Here is a 21,717-nt window from a genome sequence, read left to right on the forward strand (position 1 = left end):
TACCACAGTGCAAATGCCATTTATAAGGCTTGTCAGAACCATGGCAACAAGGGAGGCTATCAAAACTTACAGCGGGATCTGAACATATCGGCTGGAGAAATGGGCTGGAAAGATGGGAGGTGGAATTTAGTGTGAGGTGCTGCACTTTGGGAGGTTCAGCTAGGGTCGGTCTTATATAGTGAATGGTAGGGCACTGAGGACTGTGGTAGAAAAGTGGGATCAGGATATACAGAGAAATAATTCCTCGAAGGTGGCATTAACAGGTGGATAGGGCCATAAAGAAAGACTTTGGCACATTGGCCTTCATAAATCATATTACTGAGTACAGGAGATGGAATGTTATGTTGAAATTGATACTGGCGAGGTTGAAATTGGAATATTGTGTGCAGTTTTGGTCACCTAACTACAGGAAAAACATCATTAAGATTGAAAGAGCACAGAAAAAGCTTCCAAGAATGTTGCCATTACAGGATTACTGAACTACAGGAAAAGGCTGAATTTCCATGGAGAATGAGAGGAGGTTTTGAAAGACGTGTACAAAATGAATGCAAATGGACTTTTTTCACTGAGGTTGGGTGAGACTAGAACTGCAGTTCATAGGTTGTGGGTGAAAGGTGAAATGTTTAAGGGAAACCTGAGGGGATCTTTTTCACTCGGAGAGTGGAACGAACTGTCAGCACACGTTGTACACGTAGAACGAAGTGCAGCATTTAACAGAAGTTTGGGTAAGTACATGGATGGGGCATTGTATGGGGGTGCGGGTCAATGGGACCTGCAAAATAACTGTTCGGCACAGACTAGATGGGCCAAAGGGCCTTCTTTATGCTCCCTGGCTCTATGATTCTAACTCCTGGGAGTAGTGAGGTCAGGCACATGCCAGGTCCCAGTGGGAAGAAAATGACAGCATGCTGGCAAGGTTGCTTTACCGTTCCAATTCTGTCCTCCGATGGTCTCGGTGTACGGTCCACATGTCCTCCCGTACTGCATCCAATTCCGACCTCCGATGGTCTTGGTGTATGGTCCACATGTCCTCCCGTACTGCGTCCAATTCTGTCCACTGATGGTCTCGGTGTACGGTCCACATGTCCTCCCGTACTGCATCCAATTCCGACCTCCGATGGTCTTGGTGTACGGTCCACATGTCCTCCCGTACTGGGTCCAATTCTGACCTCCGATGGTCTCGGTGTACGGTCCACATGTCCTCCCGTACTGGGTCCAATTCTGTCCACTGATGGTCTCGGTGTACGGTCCACATGTCCTCCCGTACTGCGTCCAATTCTGCCCACTGATGGTCTCGGTGTACGGTCCACATGTCCTCCCGTACTGCGTCCAATTCTGCCCACTGATGGTCTCGGTGTACGGTCCACGTGTTCTCCTGTACTGGGTCCAATTCTGTCCACTGATGGTCTCGGTGTACGGTCCACATGTCCTCCCGTACTGCGTCCAATTCTGCCCACTGATGGTCTCGGTGTACGGTCCACATGTCCTCCTGTACTGGGTCCAATTCTGTCCACTGATGGTCTCGGTGTACGGTCCACATGTCCTCCCATACTGCGTCCAATTCTGTCCACTGATGGTCTCGGTGTACGGTCCACATGTCCTCCCGTACTGCGTCCAATTCTGCCCACTGATGGTCTCGGTGTACGATCCACATGTCCTCCCGTACTGGGTCCAATTCTGCCCACTGATGGTCTCGGTGTACGGTCCACATGTCCTCCTGTACTGGGTCCAATTCTGCCCACTGATGGTCTCGGTGTACGGTCCACATGTCCTCCCGTACTGCGTCCAATTCTGTCCTCTGATGGTCTCGGTGTACGGTCCACATGTCCTTCCGTACTGGGTCCAATTCTGCCCACTGATGGTCTCGGTGTACGGTCCACATGTCCTCCCGTACTGCGTCCAATTCTGTCCTCCGATGGTCTCGGTGTACGGTCCACATGTCCTCCCGTACTGCGTCCAATTCTGCCCACTGATGGTCTCGGTGTACGGTCCACATGTCCTCCTGTACTGGGTCCAATTCTGCCCACTGATGGTCTCGGTGTACGGTCCACATGTCCTCCTGTACTGGGTCCAATTCTGTCCTCCGATGGTCTCGGTGTACGGTCCACATGTCCTCCCGTACTGCGTCCAATTCTGCCCACTGATGGTCTCGGTGTACGGTCCACATGTCCTCCCGTACTGCGTCCAATTCTGCCCACTGATGGTCTCGGTGTACGGTCCACATGTCCTCCCGTACTGGGTCCAATTCTGTCCTCCGATGGTCTCGGTGTACGGTCCACATGTCCTCCTGTACTGCGTCCAATTCTGTCCTCCGATGGTCTCGGTGTACGGTCCACATGTCCTCCCGTACTGCGTCCAATTCTGCCCACTGATGGTCTCGGTGTACGGTCCACATGTCCTCCCGTACTGCGTCCAATTCTGTCCACTGATGGTCTCGGTGTACGGTCCACATGTCCTCCCGTACTGCGTCCAATTCCGACCTCCGATGGTCTCGGTGTACGGTCCACATGTCCTCCCGTACTGGGTCCAATTCCGACCTCCGATGGTCTCGGTGTACGGTCCACATGTCCTCCCGTACTGGGTCCAATTCCGACCTCCGATGGTCTCGGTGTACGGTCCACATGTCCTCCCGTACTGGGTCCAATTCTGCCCACTGATGGTCTTGGTGTACGGTCCACATGTCCTCCCGTACTGCGTCCAATTCCGACCTCCGATGGTCTCGGTGTACGGTCCACATGTCCTCCCGTACTGCGTCCAATTCTGCCCACTGATGGTCTTGGTGTACGGTCCACATGTCCTCCCGTACTGCGTCCAATTCCGACCTCCGATGGTCTCGGTGTACGGTCCACATGTCCTCCCGTACTGCGTCCAATTCTGCCCACTGATGGTCTCGGTGTACGGTCCACATGTCCTCCCGTACTGGGTCCAATTCTGTCCACTGATGGTCTCGGTGTACGGTCCACATGTCCTCCCGTACTGCGTCCAATTCCGACCTCCGATGATCTCGGTGTACGGTCCACATGTCCTCCCGTACTGGGTCCAATTCTGTCCACTGATGGTCTCGGTGTACGGTCCACATGTCCTCCCGTACTGCGTCCAATTCTGCCCACTGATGGTCTCGGTGTACGGTCCACATGTCCTCCCGTACTGGGTCCAATTCTGCCCACTGATGGTCTCGGTGTACGGTCCACATGTCCTCCTGTACTGGGTCCAATTCTGCCCACTGATGGTCTCGGTGTACGGTCCACATGTCCTCCCGTACTGCGTCCAATTCTGTCCTCCGATGGTCTCGGTGTACGGTCCACATGTCCTCCCGTACTGGGTCCAATTCTGCCCACTGATGGTCTCGGTGTACGGTCCACATGTCCTCCCGTACTGCGTCCAATTCTGCCCACTGATGGTCTCGGTGTACGGTCCACATGTCCTCCTGTACTGGGTCCAATTCTGCCCACTGATGGTCTCGGTGTACGGTCCACATGTCCTCCCGTACTGCATCCAATTCTGCCCACTGATGGTCTCGGTGTACGGTCCACATGTCCTCCCGTACTGCGTCCAATTCTGCCCACTGATGGTCTCGGTGTACGGTCCACATGTCCTCCCGTACTGGGTCCAATTCTGTCCTCCGATGGTCTCGGTGTACGGTCCACATGTCCTCCTGTACTGGGTCCAATTCTGTCCTCCGATGGTCTCGGTGTACGGTCCACATGTCCTCCCGTACTGCGTCCAATTCTGCCCACTGATGGTCTCGGTGTACGGTCCACATGTCCTCCCGTACTGCGTCCAATTCTGCCCACTGATGGTCTCGGTGTACGGTCCACATGTCCTCCTGTACTGGGTCCAATTCTGCCCACTGATGGTCTCGGTGTACGGTCCACATGTCCTCCCGTACTGCGTCCAATTCTGCCCACTGATGGTCTCGGTGTACGGTCCACATGTCCTCCCGTACTGGGTCCAATTCCGACCTCCGATGGTCTCGGTGTACGGTCCACATGTCCTCCCGTACTGCGTCCAATTCTGCCCACTGATGGTCTCGGTGTACGGTCCACATGTCCTCCCGTACTGCGTCCAATTCTGCCCACTGATGGTCTCGGTGTACGGTCCACATGTCCTCCCGTACTGCGTCCAATTCTGCCCACTGATGGTCTCGGTGTACGGTCCACATGTCCTCCCGTACTGCATCCAATTCCAACCTCCGATGGTCTCGGTGTACGGTCCACATGTCCTCCCGTACTGGGTCCAATTCCAACCTCCGATGGTCTCGGTGTACGGTCCACATGTCCTCCCGTACTGCATCCAATTCCGACCTCCGATGGTCTCGGTGTACGGTCCACATGTCCTCCCGTACTGCATCCAATTCTGTCCTCCGATGGTCTCGGTGTACGGTCCACATGTCCTCCCGTACTGGGTCCAATTCTGTCCACTGATGGTCTCGGTGTACGGTCCACATGTCCTCCCGTACTGGGTCCAATTCTGTCCACTGATGGTCTCGGTGTACGGTCCACATGTCCTCCCGTACTTGGTCCAATTCTGTCCACTGATGGTCTCGGTGTACGGTCCACATGTCCTCCCGTACTGGGTCCAATTCTGCCCACTGATGGTCTCGGTGTACGGTCCACATGTCCTCCCGTACTGCGTCCAATTCTGACCTCCGATGGTCTCGGTGTATGGTCCACATGTCCTCCCGTACTGGGTCCAATTCCAACCTCCGATGGTCTTGGTGTACGGTCCACATGTCCTCCCGTACTGCATCCAATTCTGACCTCCGATGGTCTCGGTGTACGGTCCACATGTCCTCCCGTACTGGGTCCAATTCCGACCTCCGATGGTCTCGGTGTACGGTCCACATGTCCTCCCGTACTGGGTCCAATTCTGTCCACTGATGGTCTCGGTGTACGGTCCACATGTCCTCCTGTACTGGGTCCAATTCTGTCCACTGATGGTCTCGGTGTACGGTCCACGTGTCCTCCCGTACTGCGTCCAATTCTGTCTGCTGATGGTCTTGGTGTACGGTCCACATGTCCTCCCGTACTGGGTCCAATTCTGCCCACTGATGGTCTCGGTGTACGGTCCACATGTCCTCCCGTACTGCGTCCAATTCTGCCCACTGATGGTCTCGGTGTACGGTCCACATGTCCTCCCGTACTGGGTCCAATTCCGACCTCCGATGGTCTCGGTGTACGGTCCACATGTCCTCCCGTACTGGGTCCAATTCTGCCCACTGATGGTCTCGGTGTACGGTCCACATGTCCTCCCGTACTGCGTCCAATTCTGTCCTCCGATGGTCTTGGTGTACGGTCCACATGTCCTCCCGTACTGGGTCCAATTCCGACCTCCGATGGTCTCGGTGTACGGTCCACATGTCCTCCCGTACTGGGTCCAATTCTGTCCTCCGATGGTCTCGGTGTACGGTCCACATGTCCTCCCGTACTGGGTCCAATTCTGTCCACTGATGGTCTTGGTGTACGGTCCACATGTCCTCCCGTACTGGGTCCAATTCTGTCCTCCGATGGTCTCGGTGTACGGTCCACATGTCCTCCCGTACTGCGTCCAATTCTGCCCACTGATGGTCTCGGTGTACGGTCCACATGTCCTCCCGTACTGCGTCCAATTCTGCCCACTGATGGTCTCGGTGTACGGTCCACATGTCCTCCCGTACTGCATCCAATTCTGTCCTCCGATGGTCTCGGTGTACGGTCCACATGTCCTCCCGTACTGGGTCCAATTCCGACCTCCGATGGTCTCGGTGTACGGTCCACATGTCCTCCCGTACTGGGTCCAATTCTGTCCACTGATGGTCTCGGTGTACGGTCCACATGTCCTCCCGTACTGGGTCCAATTCTGTCCACTGATGGTCTCGGTGTACGGTCCACGTGTTCTCCCGTACTGGGTCCAATTCTGTCCACTGATGGTCTCGGTGTACAGTCCACGTGTCCTCCCGTACTGGGTCCAATTCTGTCCACTGATGGTCTCGGTGTACAGTCCACGTGTTCTCCCGTACTGGGTCCAATTCTGTCTGCTGATGGTGTACAGTCCACGTGTCCTCCTGTACTGGGTCCAATTCCGACCTCCGATGGTCTCGGTGTGGAATCCATACGTTCTCCCTGTGTCCATATGGGTTTCATCTGAGGGCTCCAGTTTCCACCCACATTGCAAGGTCGTGCGTATTGATAGGTTGACTGGCTGCTGTAGGTTACCCCCTGGTGTGTAACTGAGATGAGTTTTGGGGTGGGTGCAATGTCAGGAGAATATGGAAAAGTGGGATTAGTGCAGGATTAAAGTAAAATGGGTTGTTGATGGTCAACACAGACCTGAAGGGCCGAAGGGGCTGTTTCTGTGCTTTATCTCTTTGCTGCTCCACGCCCACAGCAGAACTGGACACTCGTCCCAACACCTATAAACAACCTTCTGGAGGAACTCAGCAGGTCAGGCAGAATCTGTGGAGAGAAATAGACGATTGACATTTCAGATCAAGACTCCCTTCAGCCCAATCGTTCTGGGCTAAACTTCATACTCCCCACAAGCCTGTTCCCGAGCTGTACTATGCTCTAAATGTGTTTTACACTGCTCAAGGCGTAAGCCTCCGGCACGCAAAATTGTTCCCGCTCGCATCTCACTGGCCCTGTGACAGCAAACCAGTTCCTTGAAAGATGAAAGGTGAGCTTTACTTGTCACCTGTGCACCAAAACATTGAAACACACAGGGAAATGCGTCGTCTGGAGCAAGGATTGTGCTGGGCGCAGCCTGCAAGTATCGCCACACCTGTGGCACTAACATAGCAGCCCGCAACTCATTAGTCCTTCTGGTAAGATGGCGGTACGTTTGACTGCAGCGGCTTCTACGGGGTCAACCCAAGGTATTATTGTCCTTCTTAAACATATTTTTTAATGATCCTAAGACCCTGCTGAAGATTGGGAACTAAAGTATTCCAGGTCGATGCCATCAGCGAGTTGCTCGTAGGCGAAGGAGCTGGACTTGCTGGGAATCTTGCTGCTGCGTCCTGCGTCAGAGGAGTCGCTGCGTGAAGGCGGTGCTCAGCTTAACAGCAAGTGATCGCATTAGTGGCTTTTCTTGTGATTCCCAGACCCTGCTGGACATGTTGGAACGTTGCAAGTCTGATTCACTGATGTATTGACAGGTGGCGGGGGAGCTGCGTGGCCTCGGTCATATTGACAACTAGGCCTCAAGCCGTGGTGTCGCCTGCTGCAGCCGCCCAGGAGAGAGGCGTCGGCGTCATTGCACTCCACCAGGGGCGGTGCGGTGCAGTATGGTGTCTAAGTGTTGGTGCTGTCCCCCAAGGGTTCACTCGGCACAAATAAAGCTGTATTGTGTTCTTCTACAGGCTGCTGTGGACTCAGAGCCTTGGGCTTTTCTTTGCAAGGCTGTATTTTACTGATAACTTCTATGTGCTGTATGTGTCTTGTGCTGTGTGACACGACATTAAACCTTCCAAAATCCCCCCTCAGGTGACCTTTCGCTATGATCTTCAATAATATTCTCAGTGTGTGGTATGTGCCTGGTCCTTTGGCATACCTAGCTTATCGTTGCTTGCAGAGTGTTAGTGCATTAGATCTGTTCAAGGTGCCTTACCTTGTGCTTCATATGGAATTGGGTGGAAACAGTCCATTAGTGGAAGTGTTCCATATCAAGGGCAAATAAACTAGAGGACATAGATCGAGATTAAGGGGCGAAAACAATCAGAGGAGAACCTGAGGGGATTTTTCTTCACCAGACGGTGGTGAGCACCATGATGATGCTTAGTCAGCTCCCTCATGGCCATTGGTCTCCGTGGTGATGAACAGCGACACCTCAGACAGAAGGAACGTATCATTAGGAACTCCTATCAAGCAGATCATGTCCTGTCATCATTGCTGCCATCAGGGAGGAGTTGCAGGAGCCTGAAGACACACACTCAGTGATTCAGGAGCAGCTTCGTCACCTCTGCCATCCAATGCCTGAATGAACACAACCTCACTACTTTTTTATTTCTATTTTTGCACTGTTTATTTAATTATAGACATAAGACATAAACTAACAGGTATATGGAGGAATTTAAGGTGAGGAGGTTATATGGGAGGCAGGGTTTAAGGGTCAGCACAACATTGTGGGCCGAAGGGCCTGTACTGTGCTGTACTATTCTATGTTCTATGTTCTAATTCACATTTTTCCCATTATTATATATTACATTCTACTGCTGCTGCAAATACAGCAAATTTCATGGCATCTGGCGATGATATTAAACTTGATTCTTATTCCACTGCTAGAGAGAGTGGTGGAGACAGAGTCGACAACATCATTATCCAGATGAGCAGAGGTAAAACACTATGGGCCAAGTGTTGGAAGATGGGATTAATATGGATGTCAGCCCAGTGGCTTGTGAAGGCGTGATGGACTGAATGGCTAGTTTCTAAACTACGGATTCATACACAGATTCATAGAATTATACAGCACAGAAACAGGCCATTTGGCCCATCTAGTCAATTCCAGCCAAGATGCCTATTGAGCTAATTCTATTTTGCAGCATTTGGCCCATGTCCCTTTGAACCTCTCATAGCTGTGTAGCTATTTAAACGTCTTTTGAACATTGAATTTGGACCAGAATCAGGATCAGATTAACTATCATCAGCATATGTTGTGAAATTTAATGTTTTGCAGCAGCTGTAAATTGCAATACAATAATAAAGCCTGTGAACAGAAAATGACTCAAACAGATTTCTACAAAGTTATCTAAATTAATTACAAATATAAGATACTTTAATATGACACATCAAATCATCACTGGCGCAGCCAATTGTTTTCAGAAGTCACATAATTATACCAGCATCTGGAAGGTCCCACTGCTGGTGAGTCAGTATCCTGGCAAAAACGACACCATGAAGACAAAAGGACACTCCAAGCAAGTCAGGAGATGGATACAAGAACATTTCCAAGTCACTGAATAACCCTTGGAGTACAGTTAAGTCGATCATCAAGAAATGGAAAGAATATGGCGCAGCTGTAAATCTGCCCAGAGCAGGCCGTCCTCAGAAACTGAGTGACCGTGCAAGAAGGGGACTAGTGAGAGAGGCCACCAAGACACCTATGACAACTCTGGAGGAGTCACAAGCTTCCGTGGCTGAGATGGAAGAGACTGCACAAACAACAAGTCGCCCGGGTGATTCTGCAGTCGCAGCTTTATGGGAAAGTGGCAAAGAGAAAGCCACTGTCGACAAAAACTCTCATGAAATCTCAGCTAGAATTTGCCAGGTGGCGTGTGGGAGACTCTGAATTCAGCTGGAAGAAATTTCTATGGTCTGATGAAACCAAAATTGAGCTGTTTGGCCATCAGACTAAACGCTATGTTTGACTCAAACACAGCACATCATCAAAAACACACCATCCCTATTGTGGAGCATGGCAGTGGCTGCATTGTGCTGTGGGGGTGTTTCACTGCAGCAGGCCCTGGAGGGCTTGTGAAGGTAGAGGGTAAAATGAATGCAGCAAAATACAGGGAAATCCTGGAGGGGAACCTGATGCAGTTTGCAAGAGAACTGCAACTTGGGAGAAGATTTGTTTCCAGCAAGACAATGACCCCAAGTATAAAGCCAAAGCTACACAGGACTGGCTTAAAAACATCAAAGTTAATGTCCTGGAGTGGCCAAGTCAGAGTCCAGACCTCAATCCAATTGAGAATTTTACCCGGAATTGAAAAAGGCTCTTCACTCACGGTCCCCTGCCACAGCTTTACTTTCATAAAGGAGAATGGGGGAAAGTTGCAGTGTCCAGATGTGCAAAGCTGATAGAGACCCATCCACACAGACTCAAGGCTGTAATTGCTGCCAAAGGTGCATCTACTAAATACTGACTTGAAGAGGGTGAATACTTAACACAATCAGTTATCTTGTGTTTTATATTTATAATTAATTTAGATCACTTTATAGAGATCTGTTTTCACTTTGACACAAAAGTGTCTTTTTCTGTTAATCAGTGTCAAAAAAGTCAAATTAAACCTACTGTGATTCAATGTTGTAAAACAATAAAACATGAAAACTTCCTGGTGGTAGTGAATACTTTTGATAGACATGGGGTGTATGTATGTATGTGTGTGTATGTGTATGCATATATATAATACCCACGAACACTACCTTACCGCTTATTTATGGTTACTTTTATTTTTGCACCTCTTATTTAATTAATTTATTCTATGTATATTGACTGCAATTCAGTTTTTTTCTCTGTTGTTATGTCCTGCTGCCACTAAGACAACAAATTTCACGGCACATGCCAGACTGTTATTCCCGATCTCACTCTTTACCTCCCTCCAGGACAGTTCAGTGAACCCTGGAGAGATCCCACTCAGCGTACCCCGACCCTTAAATGTCTGCCGCATTAGGGTCCCTTCCTGTGAACTGCTGGAGTTCAAAGGTCACAAAGGCAGAAGGTAACCGAGTCCCCACGTGCCAGACGACCGACGGCAGCCAGAGGGTACATCCCTCCAGCCTCGCAAACACGCAGGGCTTGTATTTCCAAATTCAACTTTAGTCACAGCAAAAACATTATCCGAAAAGAAAAAGAGATGCATTTCAAAGACTCTTTCCATTCCTAATGTCATTTGGGAAGAGGCCAGGACAGGAAGGTGGGGGAGGGCAAGCGGGAGTTAAGTGAGGCCAGGTGAGGGGGAAGGTGGATGGGTGGGTGGGAGAGGGAAGGATGAAGTGAGAAACTGGGAGGTGTAGGTGGAAAGTCTGAACAAGAAGCTATCTATGGAGGGGATAAAACTGCCAACATTTCAGGCCGAGACCCTGGACAAGAAGGTGGGGGAGGGGAAGGAGTACAAGCTGGGAGGTGATAGGTGAGGTCAGGTGAGGGGGAAGTGGGGGTGAAGTAAGAAGCTGGGAGGTGATAGGTGGAAAGGGCAAAGGGCTGAGAAGGAGGGACCTGATAGGAGAGGAGAGTGGTCCAAGGGAGAAAGACACCAGAGGAAAGTGATAGGCAGGTGAGGAGAAGGGGCAAGAGGGAAGCCAGAGTTGGGAATAGGAAACGAGAGAACAGGGAGTTATGGAAATCAATGTTCATTCTATCATTTGTGCCTGGAATTTGGATTTATCATGAAGATGTGTTTCTCATCTCCCCAGCAATCACAGACAGTAACCAAGCCAATCAAACTTGACTTGTGTTTCCCAGGACCAGTGCGCTGGCCGCTGAAATCTTTAACACAGGATGTGGTGTATTACACAGAGACAGACCCGGACTCCATGGAGACACACGCACACCCTGTCAATACCGTCTCCTGGGCAGATCCAGGGGCTACTGATTGTATTCTTAAAGGCTTCGTGAATCCACACCCCACTTGCCTCACATTTGTGGCCAGCCAACCATTCCCAGTGGCTCCAGGGTTTGATTCATAGAGTCACAGAGCACTACAGAGCAGAAACAGGCCCCTTGGCCCCTCTAGTCCATGCCAGGCTGTTATCCTGTCCAGTCCCTTCAACCTGCACCGGGACCATAGCCCTCCATACCCCTGGCATCCAAACTTCTCTACAGTGTTGAAATTGAACCTGTATCCACCACTTCCGCTGGCAGCTCATCCCACGTTTTGGATGAAGAAGCTCCCCCTCGTGTACATTTCACTTTTTACACTTAACCTATGACCTCAAGATCTAATCTCACCCAACCTCAGTGGAAAATACCTGCTTGCATTTATGCTATCGATATCATCAGAACTTTTATACCTCTATCAAATCTCCCCTCATCCTCCTATGCTCCAGTCCTAACCTAGCCAACCTTTCCCTATAACTCAAGTCCTGGCACCCAAGTAGTATCTCTATATAAGAAATAAGTAATACGCAAGGAAAGCTTTTCTTGGTATATGTGACCAAGAGGATCATCAAGGTCTCTCTTCCACCCGTTAGAGACATTTATCAGAAGAGCTGCATACGGAAGGGGCATCACTGATCCCTCCCATCCGTCCATCAATCACTTTGACCCCCAGGAGGCACCGTATCTTCGGGACAAGAACGGTCAGGATGGGGAACAGCTTCTTCCCCCAGGCCGTGAGACAACCGAACTCCCTGCCACCAGCCCCTCTCATCATGTATGAAGAGCTTTTTAACTTGTGTCGTCAATGCAGCTTATTATCTGATAATTTATGTGTGTGAATATTACTTTGTGTGTTGTGTACTGTGTTCTGCACCTTGATCTGGAGGAACATTGTTTCGTTTGGTGCTACACGTGCTGAATGACAATAACTGGAACTGGAACCTGATTTGACAATGATCAACCAAACCGTCTTCACTGAGCGTCTGTTCCAGTTTTTATCACCACAAGTTTAGAAATGATTTAAAATGAAGATGAATTTCAATAGAGAGAAACAATTTGCTGGGTTGAGGAACTTGATAGACTGAAGTTTATAAGATTACAAGAGGCTTAGGTACCTTCATTCAAAGTTTGAAATGTTGGAAAGTGGAGTGGTACATTTAAGGGAGAGTTAAGGTCGTGGGCAGGATAATTTTTTCTCACAGAGAGTGGCGGGTGCTGCCAGGAATGGTGGTGGCGGGAGGTACCACAGGGGTGTTTAAGAGGCTCAGGATGAACAGGGCTTGAAGGACATGGGTCAAGTGCAGACAGAAGCCATTAGATGCCATTCACTTAATTCATTCAGCACAACATTGTGGGCCAAGTGGCCTGTTTCTCTCTTGTACTCTGTGTTCTCAGAGTAAGGAAACTCTCTGTGGAAGATGCTTGGATTGTTCTCAGGACTGCAACACCGTGGGAGCGTAGCGGTCAGTGCGACACTATTACGGCTCAGGGCGTTGGCGATTGCAGTTCAATTCTGGCTTCCTCGGAAAGATAGTTTGTATGTTTTTCCCGTGCGGTTCCTTCGTATTCTCTGTTATCCTCCCACAGTCCAAAGACGTAATGGTTGGTATGTGAGGCGGTCGTTGTAAATTGCCCTGTGATTAGGCTAGGATTAAACTGGGGGGGATGCTGAGCGGTGTGTCTCAAAGGGCCAGATGGTCTTGTTCCGTGTTGTGTCTCCAAATGAGAGAATGAAAAAATAGATCAAGCAAAATAAAACCGATTCATGTTTTCCCTTGATGGCCACAAACAATGTGGCGCATTTCAAGTTCAGCTGTGTTCCTCCTGAGCAACACTGCTCATGGACTGTTTGTCCCACCCCCATCAGGGAGGAGGCTATGTAGCATCCACCCCAGGACCACTAGGGTCAAGCACAGTCCCTCTCCCCAAACAGAGAGGCTGATCCACCCACTAACTCCACCACTACTTCATTATTTCTCGTAAGTCATCTTATGTACTTTATGGACACACAGTCAATCTATGTATAGAAGCTGTTTTATCTATTTATATTTATTATGTTTTTTGTTATTATTGTGTTACTTTGGATCCAGAGTAACAATTATTTCCCTCTCCTTACACTTGTACACAGGAAATGCCAGTAAGCAATCTCGACCAGGCTGCAGGAGGCTGTCGAGATCATGGCCTGAGAAGTGATACCAGTCATTTCCTTGAGTCAGAGCAGATGTCCTGCGTTTCCCCGGCTGTGATGTTGCAAGGTACACTTCAGGGCTAACACAGTCTGAATTTTCAGGTCGACTGCATTCACTGTAAATTGGGTTTCGCCTGCAGGGAGTGGCCAGCAGAGAAACCATTCCGATCTGGTTAATGTCACTGTCACCCGCCGCAGCTGGCTGTCTGCCTCGCTGGCCCTTTGTTAATTATTAACTGTGATCCAGATTCCTGCTGGTTCTCTCTCATCTCTCCCATCCCATGTGGCCTTGCTCGTCCTCTTCGCCCCTTCCCTCGGGTCCCCTCCATTCCTCATAGCTCTCCTTAAAAGCACCCACTCACAGTTCAAAGTGAATTTATTATCAAAGTACATATATGGTTAGACATAAATCTGACAGGCTACCTTCCTAAATCACCTCTCGTCTCCCGGACCTCAGCTCCCCACACTCCCCATTCCACACCTCATGTTCTTCACTCTTCTCATCAGCCAGCTCCACATTCACACTGGATTGACTTCCCATCACGGTCTGGAACTGAAAAGATCCTGGTTCTTCTGTCCCTAATATCCACAGTCACAGAGAGAAGTCCAGGATTATTGATTACCTCCGGTGTCAGGGAGATATCTGGCCGGTGGATTAGGTATCTCCCTAATGTGGCACAGAGGATTTGGACAAGGCCAGGCACTAACAAACAGATCACGTTTGGTGTAACACTGACCACGCCAGGTATACCGCTGACCACGCCGGGTCCGACACTGACCACGCCGGGTCCGACACTGACCACGCCGGGTATGACACTGACCACGCCGGGTCCGACACTGACCACGCCGGGTCCGACACTGACCACGCCGGGTCCGACACTGACCACGCCGGGTATGACACTGACCACGCCGGGTATGACACTGACCACGCCGGGTCCGACACTGACCACGCCGGGTATGACACTGACCACGCCGGGTATAACACTGACCACGCCGGGTCCAACACTGACCACGCCGGGTATAACACTGACCACGCCGGGTCCGACACTGACCACGCCGGGTCCGACACTGACCACGCCGGGTCCGACACTGACCACGCCGGGTCCGACACTGACCACGCCGGGTATAACACTGACCACGCCGGGTCCGACACTGACCACGCCGGGTCCGACACTGACCACGCCGGGTCCGACACTGACCACGCCGGGTCCGACACTGACCACGCCGGGTCCGACACTGACCACGCCGGGTATAACACTGACCACGCCGGGTATATCACTGACCACGCCGGGTCCGACACTGACCACGCCGGGTCCGACACTGACCACGCCGGGTCCGACACTGACCACGCCGGGTATAACACTGACCACGCCGGGTATAACACTGACCACGCCGGGTCCGACACTGACCACGCCGGGTATAACACTGACCACGCCGGGTCCGACACTGACCACGCCGGGTCCGACACTGACCACGCCGGGTCCGACACTGACCACGCCGGGTATGACACTGACCACGCCGGGTATGACACTGACCACGCCGGGTCCGACACTGACCACGCCGGGTATAACACTGACCACGCCGGGTCCGACACTGACCACGCCGGGTCCGACACTGACCACGCCGGGTCCGACACTGACCACGCCGGGTATATCACTGACCACGCCGGGTATAACACTGACCACGCCGGGTCCGACACTGACCACGCCGGGTCCGACACTGACCACGCCGGGTATAACACTGACCACGCCGGGTCCGACACTGACCACGCCGGGTATGACACTGACCACGCCGGGTCCGACACTGACCACACCGGGTATAACACTGACCACGCCGGGTATAACACTGACCACGCCGGGTCCGACACTGACCACGCCGGGTCCGACACTGACCACGCCGGGTCCGACACTGACCACGCCGGGTCCGACACTGACCACGCCGGGTATAACACTGACCACGCCGGGTATAACACTGACCACGCCGGGTCCGACACTGACCACGCCGGGTATAACACTGACCACGCCGGGTCCGACACTGACCACGCCGGGTCCGACACTGACCACGCCGGGTCCGACACTGACCACGCCGGGTATGACACTGACCACGCCGGGTATGACACTGACCACGCCGGGTCCGACACTGACCACGCCGGGTATAACACTGACCACGCCGGGTCCGACACTGACCACGCCGGGTATAACACTGACCACGCCGGGTCCGACACTGACCACGCCGGGTCCGACACTGACCACGCCGGGTCCGACACTGACCACGCCGGGTATAACACTGACCACGCCGGGTCTGACACTGACCACGCCGGGTATGACACTGACCACGCCGGGTCCGACACTGACCACACCGGGTATAACACTGACCACGCCGGGTATAACACTGACCACGCCGGGTCCGACACTGACCACGCCGGGTCCGACACTGACCACGCCGGGTCCGACACTGACCACGCCGGGTATGACACTGACCACGCCGGGTATATCACTGACCACGCCGGGTCCGACACTGACCACGCCGGGTATAACACTGACCACGCCGGGTATGACACTGACCACGCCGGGTCCGACACTGACCACGCCGGGTATAACACTGACCACGCCGGGTCCGACACTGACCACACCGGGTATAACACTGACCACGCCGGGTATAACACTGACCACGCCGGGTATAACACTGACCACGCCAGGTCCGACACTGACCACGCCGGGTATAACACTGACCACGCCGGGTCCGACACTGACCACGCCGGGTCCGACACTGACCACGCCGGGTATAACACTGACCACGCCGGGTCCGACACTGACCACGCTGGGTCTGACACTGACCACGTCGGGTATAACACTGACCACGCCGGGTCCGACACTGACCACGCTGGGTCTGACACTGACCACGTCGGGTATAACACTGACCACGCCGGGTCCGACACTGACCACGCCGGGTATGACACTGACCACGCCGGGTCCGACACTGACCACGCCGGGTCCGACACTGACCACGCCGGGTATAACACTGACCACGCCGGGTATAACACTGACCACGCCGGGTCCGACACTGACCACGCCGGGTCCGACACTGACCACGCCGGGTCCGACACTGACCACGCCGGGTCCGACACTGACCACGCCGGGTATAACACTGACCACGCCGGGCCCGACACTGACCACGCCGGGTCCGACACTGACCACGCCGGGTCCGACACTGACCACGCCGGGTCCGACACTGACCACGTCGGGTATAACACTGACCACGCCGGGTCCGACACTGACCACGCCGGGTCCGCCACTGACCACGCCGGGTATGACACTGACCACGCCGGGTCCGACACTGACCACGCCGGGTATAACACTGACCACGCCGGGTCCGACACTGACCACGCCGGGTCCGACACTGACCACGCTGGGTCTGACACTGACCACGTCGGGTATGACACTGACCACGCCGGGTCCGACACTGACCACGCCGGGTCCGACACTGACCACGCCGGGTATGACACTGACCACGCCGGGTATGACACTGACCACGCCGGGTATAACACTGACCACGCCGGGTCCGACACTAACCACGCCGGGTATAACACTGACCACGCCGGGTATAACACTGACCACGCCGGGTCCGACACTGACCACACCGGGTCCGACACTGACCACACCGGGTCCGACACTGACCACGCCGGGTATAACACTGACCACGCCGGGTATGACACTGACCACGCCGGGTATGACACTGACCACGCCGGGTCCGACACTGACCACGCCGGGACCGACACTGACCACACCGGGTCCGACACTGACCACGCCGGGTATAACACTGACCACGCCGGGTCCGACACTGACCACGCCGGGTCCGACACTGACCACGCCGGGTCCGACACTGACCACGCCGGGTCCGACACTGACCACGCTGGGTCTGACACTGACCACGTCGGGTATGACACTGACCACGCCGGGTCCGACACTGACCACGCCGGGTATAACACTGACCACGCCGGGTATAACACTGACCACGCCGGGTCCGACACTGACCACACCGGGTCCGACACTGACCACACCGGGTCCGACACTGACCACGCCGGGTATAACACTGACCACGCCGGGTATAACACTGACCACGCCGGGTATGACACTGACCACGCCGGGTATGACACTGACCACGCCGGGTCCGACACTGACCACGCCGGGACCGACACTGACCACACCGGGTCCGACACTGACCACGCCGGGTATAACACTGACCACGCCGGGTCCGACACTGACCACGCCGGGTCCGACACTGACCACGCCGGGTATAACACTGACCACGCCGGGTCCGACACTGACCACGTTGGGTCTGACAATGACCACACTGGGAATAGCTATGACCATACTGGATATAACACTAACCATACAATGGGTTTGACATTGACATTGAAAGTGGGGTGGGGGGGATATGGGAGTGGAGAAACGGGGAAACATAGAAAACCTACAGCACAATACAGGCCCTTTGGCCCACAAAGTTTTGCTGAACATGTCCCTACCTTATAAATTACTGGGCTTACCCATAGCCCTCTAGTTTTCTAAGCTCCATGTACCTGTCCAGGGGTCTCTTAAAAGCCCCTATCGTATCTGCCTCCACCACCGTTGCCGGCAGCCCATTCCACGCAGTCACCACTCTCTGAGTAAAAAGCTTACTCCTGACATCTCCTCTGTACCTACTCCCCAGCACCTTAACCTGTGTCCTCTTGTGGCAACCATTTCAGCCCTGGGAAAAAGCCTCTGACTATCCACACGATCAATGCCTCTCAGTATCTTATACACCTCTGTCAGGTCACCTCTCATCCTCCATCGCTCCAAGGAGAAAAGGCCGAGTTCACTCAACCTATTCTCATAAGGCATGCTCCCCAATCCAGGCAACATCCTTGTAAATCTTCTCTGCACCTTTTCTATGGTTTCCACATCCTTCCTGTAGTGAGGTGACCACAACTGAGCACAGTACTCCAAGTGGGGTCTGACCAGGGTCCTATATAGATGCAAAGTTACCTCTCGGCTCCTAATTTCAATTCCATGATTGATGAAGGCCAATACTGTACACGGTTTGCCTTCTTAACCACAGAGTCAACCTGCGCAACTGCTTTGAGTGTCCTATGGACTCAGAACCCAACATCCCTCTGATCTTCCACACTGCCAAGAATCTTACCATTAATAACATATTCTGTCATCATATTTGACCTACCAAAATGAACCATTTCACACTTATCTGGGTTGAACTCCATCTGCCACTTCTCAGCCAGGTTTTGCATCCTATCAATGTTCTGTTGTAACCTCTGACAGCCCTCCACACTATCCACAACACTTCCAACCTTTGAGTCATCAGCAAACTTACTAACCCATCCCTCCACTTCCTCATCCAGGTCATTTATAAAAATCACAAAGAGTAACGGTCCCAGAACAGATCCCTGAGGCACCCCACTGGTGCAGAATATGACCCGTCTACTTTGCCTTCTGTGGGCAAGCCAGTTCTGGATCCACAAAGCCATGTCCCCTTGGATCCCATGCCTCCTTACTTTCTCAATAAGCCTTGCATGGGGAACCTTATCAAATGGCTTGCTGAAATCCATATACACTGCATCTACTGCTCTTCATCAAGGTGTGTAGTCACATCCTCAAAAAATTCAATCAGGCTCATAAGGCCCTTTGACAAAGCCGTGCTGACTATTCCTAATCATATTATACCTCTCCAGATGTTCATAATCCTGCCTCTTAGTAGATGAACCATCGCAGGATAAACAGTGGGAGAAATGGGGGCCGGAACAGGGGAAATGGGGGAGAAACAGGTGGCAGAATAAGGGGAGAAAAAGGGAGAGAAACAGGGGTGGAACTGGGGGAGGAAGGGGGTGTGAGAAACAGAGAAATACTGACCAAGCTCCTTCTTAGAGACTGAAAGGGTTTCAGCCTGAAATATCGACCGTTTATTCCTTTTCACAGATGCTACCTGACCTGCTGAGTTCCTCCAGCTTTTGGTTTGTGTTGATCTGGATTTCCAGCATCTGCAGAGTCTCTCGTATCCAAGCTGTTGCAATTTGGCCAGGTGGAGACTGGCAGACAGCTGCAGAGAGTCCTCAGTTCCAAAATCGCCATGGCCCATTCAGTCATAAATACATAAATGTCCAAGCCCCTCATTACGACAATGTCCGTCACTTTCTTGCTTGGACAAAGATGGTGGCCATGCCACACTGTGACAGCTGCTGCAGTTGGTTGTTACTTGGAGCCGGCTCGGTTACAATTCTAGGGAGATTTAATGCCGTAGTTTGGTGGAAAACTGATACAGTGCTGTGACCATTAATGTTAGTTACCCTGGTGAGACACTGCATGACTGTCCTGAGGACGATATGTTACTGCACAAGCAACTAATCTGTGTACGCTTGTTGCCGCCAAATGCTCAGACTCAATTTTACTGAAGATGGAACAGGTTTGAGGGGCTGAATGGCCACATCCTGGGCTTTGCTGGTGGAACGATCCCTGTGCCATTTGGTCTGCTGAGAGAAGAGCCTTCGGCGTTTGCAGGGTGACTGAAATCTTAGATATCATATCTACATCCCCATCTCTCCGTTTTCCTCAGGGATCCCTCCCTCCACAATTCCGTTGTCCATTCATCCCTCCTGGTACCTATCCCTGCAAGCAGCTGAAGTACTACACCTGTCCTATCACTTCCTCCCTCACCTCCATTCAGAGCCCCAAACAGTCCTTCCAATGAGGCCACACTTCACCTGCAGGCCCGTTGTGTCCGCTGCTCCCGATGCGGCCTCTTCTACATTGATAGACCTGTCGTAAACTGCGGGGGGTGGGGTGTGCCATTTCATCGACCGTCACAAGAGGGACTTCCCAGTGGCTGAACATTTTAATTTTAATTCCTCTTCCCATTCCAACATGTCAATCCATGGCCTCCTCTTGTGCCAAAAGGCCACCCTCAGGGTGGAGGAGCAACACCGTCTGGGTAGTCTCCAACCGACTTCTCTCCCCTCCCATTAGATTCTTTCTTTCCCAGTCCTCGACCTTTCCCACCCACCTGGTTTCAGCTATGTGCCGATTTATATTTCTGCGTAGTAGCCTACGCCGCAGCCTTCGTAAGCGGCCTGCGCCGTTGTGGGCGTTTATACCTGTGCGCTGGTGTATCTGCGTTGGTCTGCAATTCACCACCGAGACGCTAGTTGGCAGTGGGGTTTCTATGCTACTGTGTGGAGTTTCTTCGTGTACAATGGCGACTGAGTGCACCATGTTGGAGTCGGAGCTAATAAATGTTAACAAGGGCTACTTCTATTGAAGTTACTGCAACGCGGAAAAGAGAGAAGCCGTCGGAGGAGATGGCGTGTACGACCACTGGACGGATTGAGGCAGAAGGAGGGTGAATTTTCTGACCTTGTCCGGCCACTGAGAGACACGGGCGAGGAAACGCATTTCAAATATTTTTGGATGTTGGCAGGTAGACTTGACGATTTAGTTCACCGTCTCCGACCGTTTATTTCGCATCAGCGTACGCACAGTCAGGAGGAAATGCGATGCTACCGAGCGGACCAATCACAGTTGTTGTGGTCTGCGTTGCTGCGACACGCAGTTACCTCTTTGGAGAGTTGTGTGTGTCAGGCTAAGGTGTAGGGTAGGGCGTAGGGTACGCAGCTACGCCGTACCTACGGTGTTCATTTGGCACAGAAGTATAAATCAGCCTTATCACCTTCCAGTCAGACTCTTCCCCCCCCCCCCCCCCTTATTCAGGCATCTTGCCCCTACCTTCTCAGTTCTGAAGAAGGGTCTCAGCCTGAAACGTTGACTGTTTACTCTTTTCCATGTCTGACCTGGAGAATCCCTCCACCATTTTGTGTGTGTATTGCTTTGGATTTCCAGCATCGTGCTCGTGTCAGCTATCGACCTGGGGAGTAACAAGAAGGGCTAAATGATGGTTTAACGTTTGATGTAGCCTTTCTCTGCAGTGACTCACTATCATATCCCCTGGACTCCATCTCTCTCAGCTTCGGACCCAGAGGCGCCTGGATTTGTTGGGAAGTTCCATCACGTTCCGGATGATCGGCAGCTGGCTTTCAATTCCCAGCAGGCAGATGTAAACTCGGGAAGTCACACACGCACAGCAAATGCAGAAGGAACTCAGTGTTAGGGCGTATTCTGGGGTCAGGGTAGACAACGAATACTAACCTCGGCAGCCACTATTCTTCAGATTTGAACGTGGATTGCAGG

The 21,717-nt window shown here is 52.5% G+C and overlaps 1 long non-coding RNA gene across 1 annotated transcript; it reads left to right on the plus strand.

Moving 5' to 3' along the window:
• Positions 1–466: 466 nt before the first annotated feature.
• Positions 467–20,284, plus strand: LOC132382899 (uncharacterized). Its single transcript, XR_009508495.1, has 3 exons — positions 467–725; positions 13,424–13,550; positions 19,456–20,284. It is a non-coding gene; the product is annotated as an uncharacterized LOC132382899 (long non-coding RNA).
• The last annotated feature ends 1,433 nt before the right edge of the window (positions 20,285–21,717 follow it).

This window comes from Hypanus sabinus, chromosome 29 (assembly GCF_030144855.1).
Source record: "Hypanus sabinus isolate sHypSab1 chromosome 29, sHypSab1.hap1, whole genome shotgun sequence".
NCBI classification, from domain to species: domain Eukaryota; kingdom Metazoa; phylum Chordata; class Chondrichthyes; order Myliobatiformes; family Dasyatidae; genus Hypanus; species Hypanus sabinus.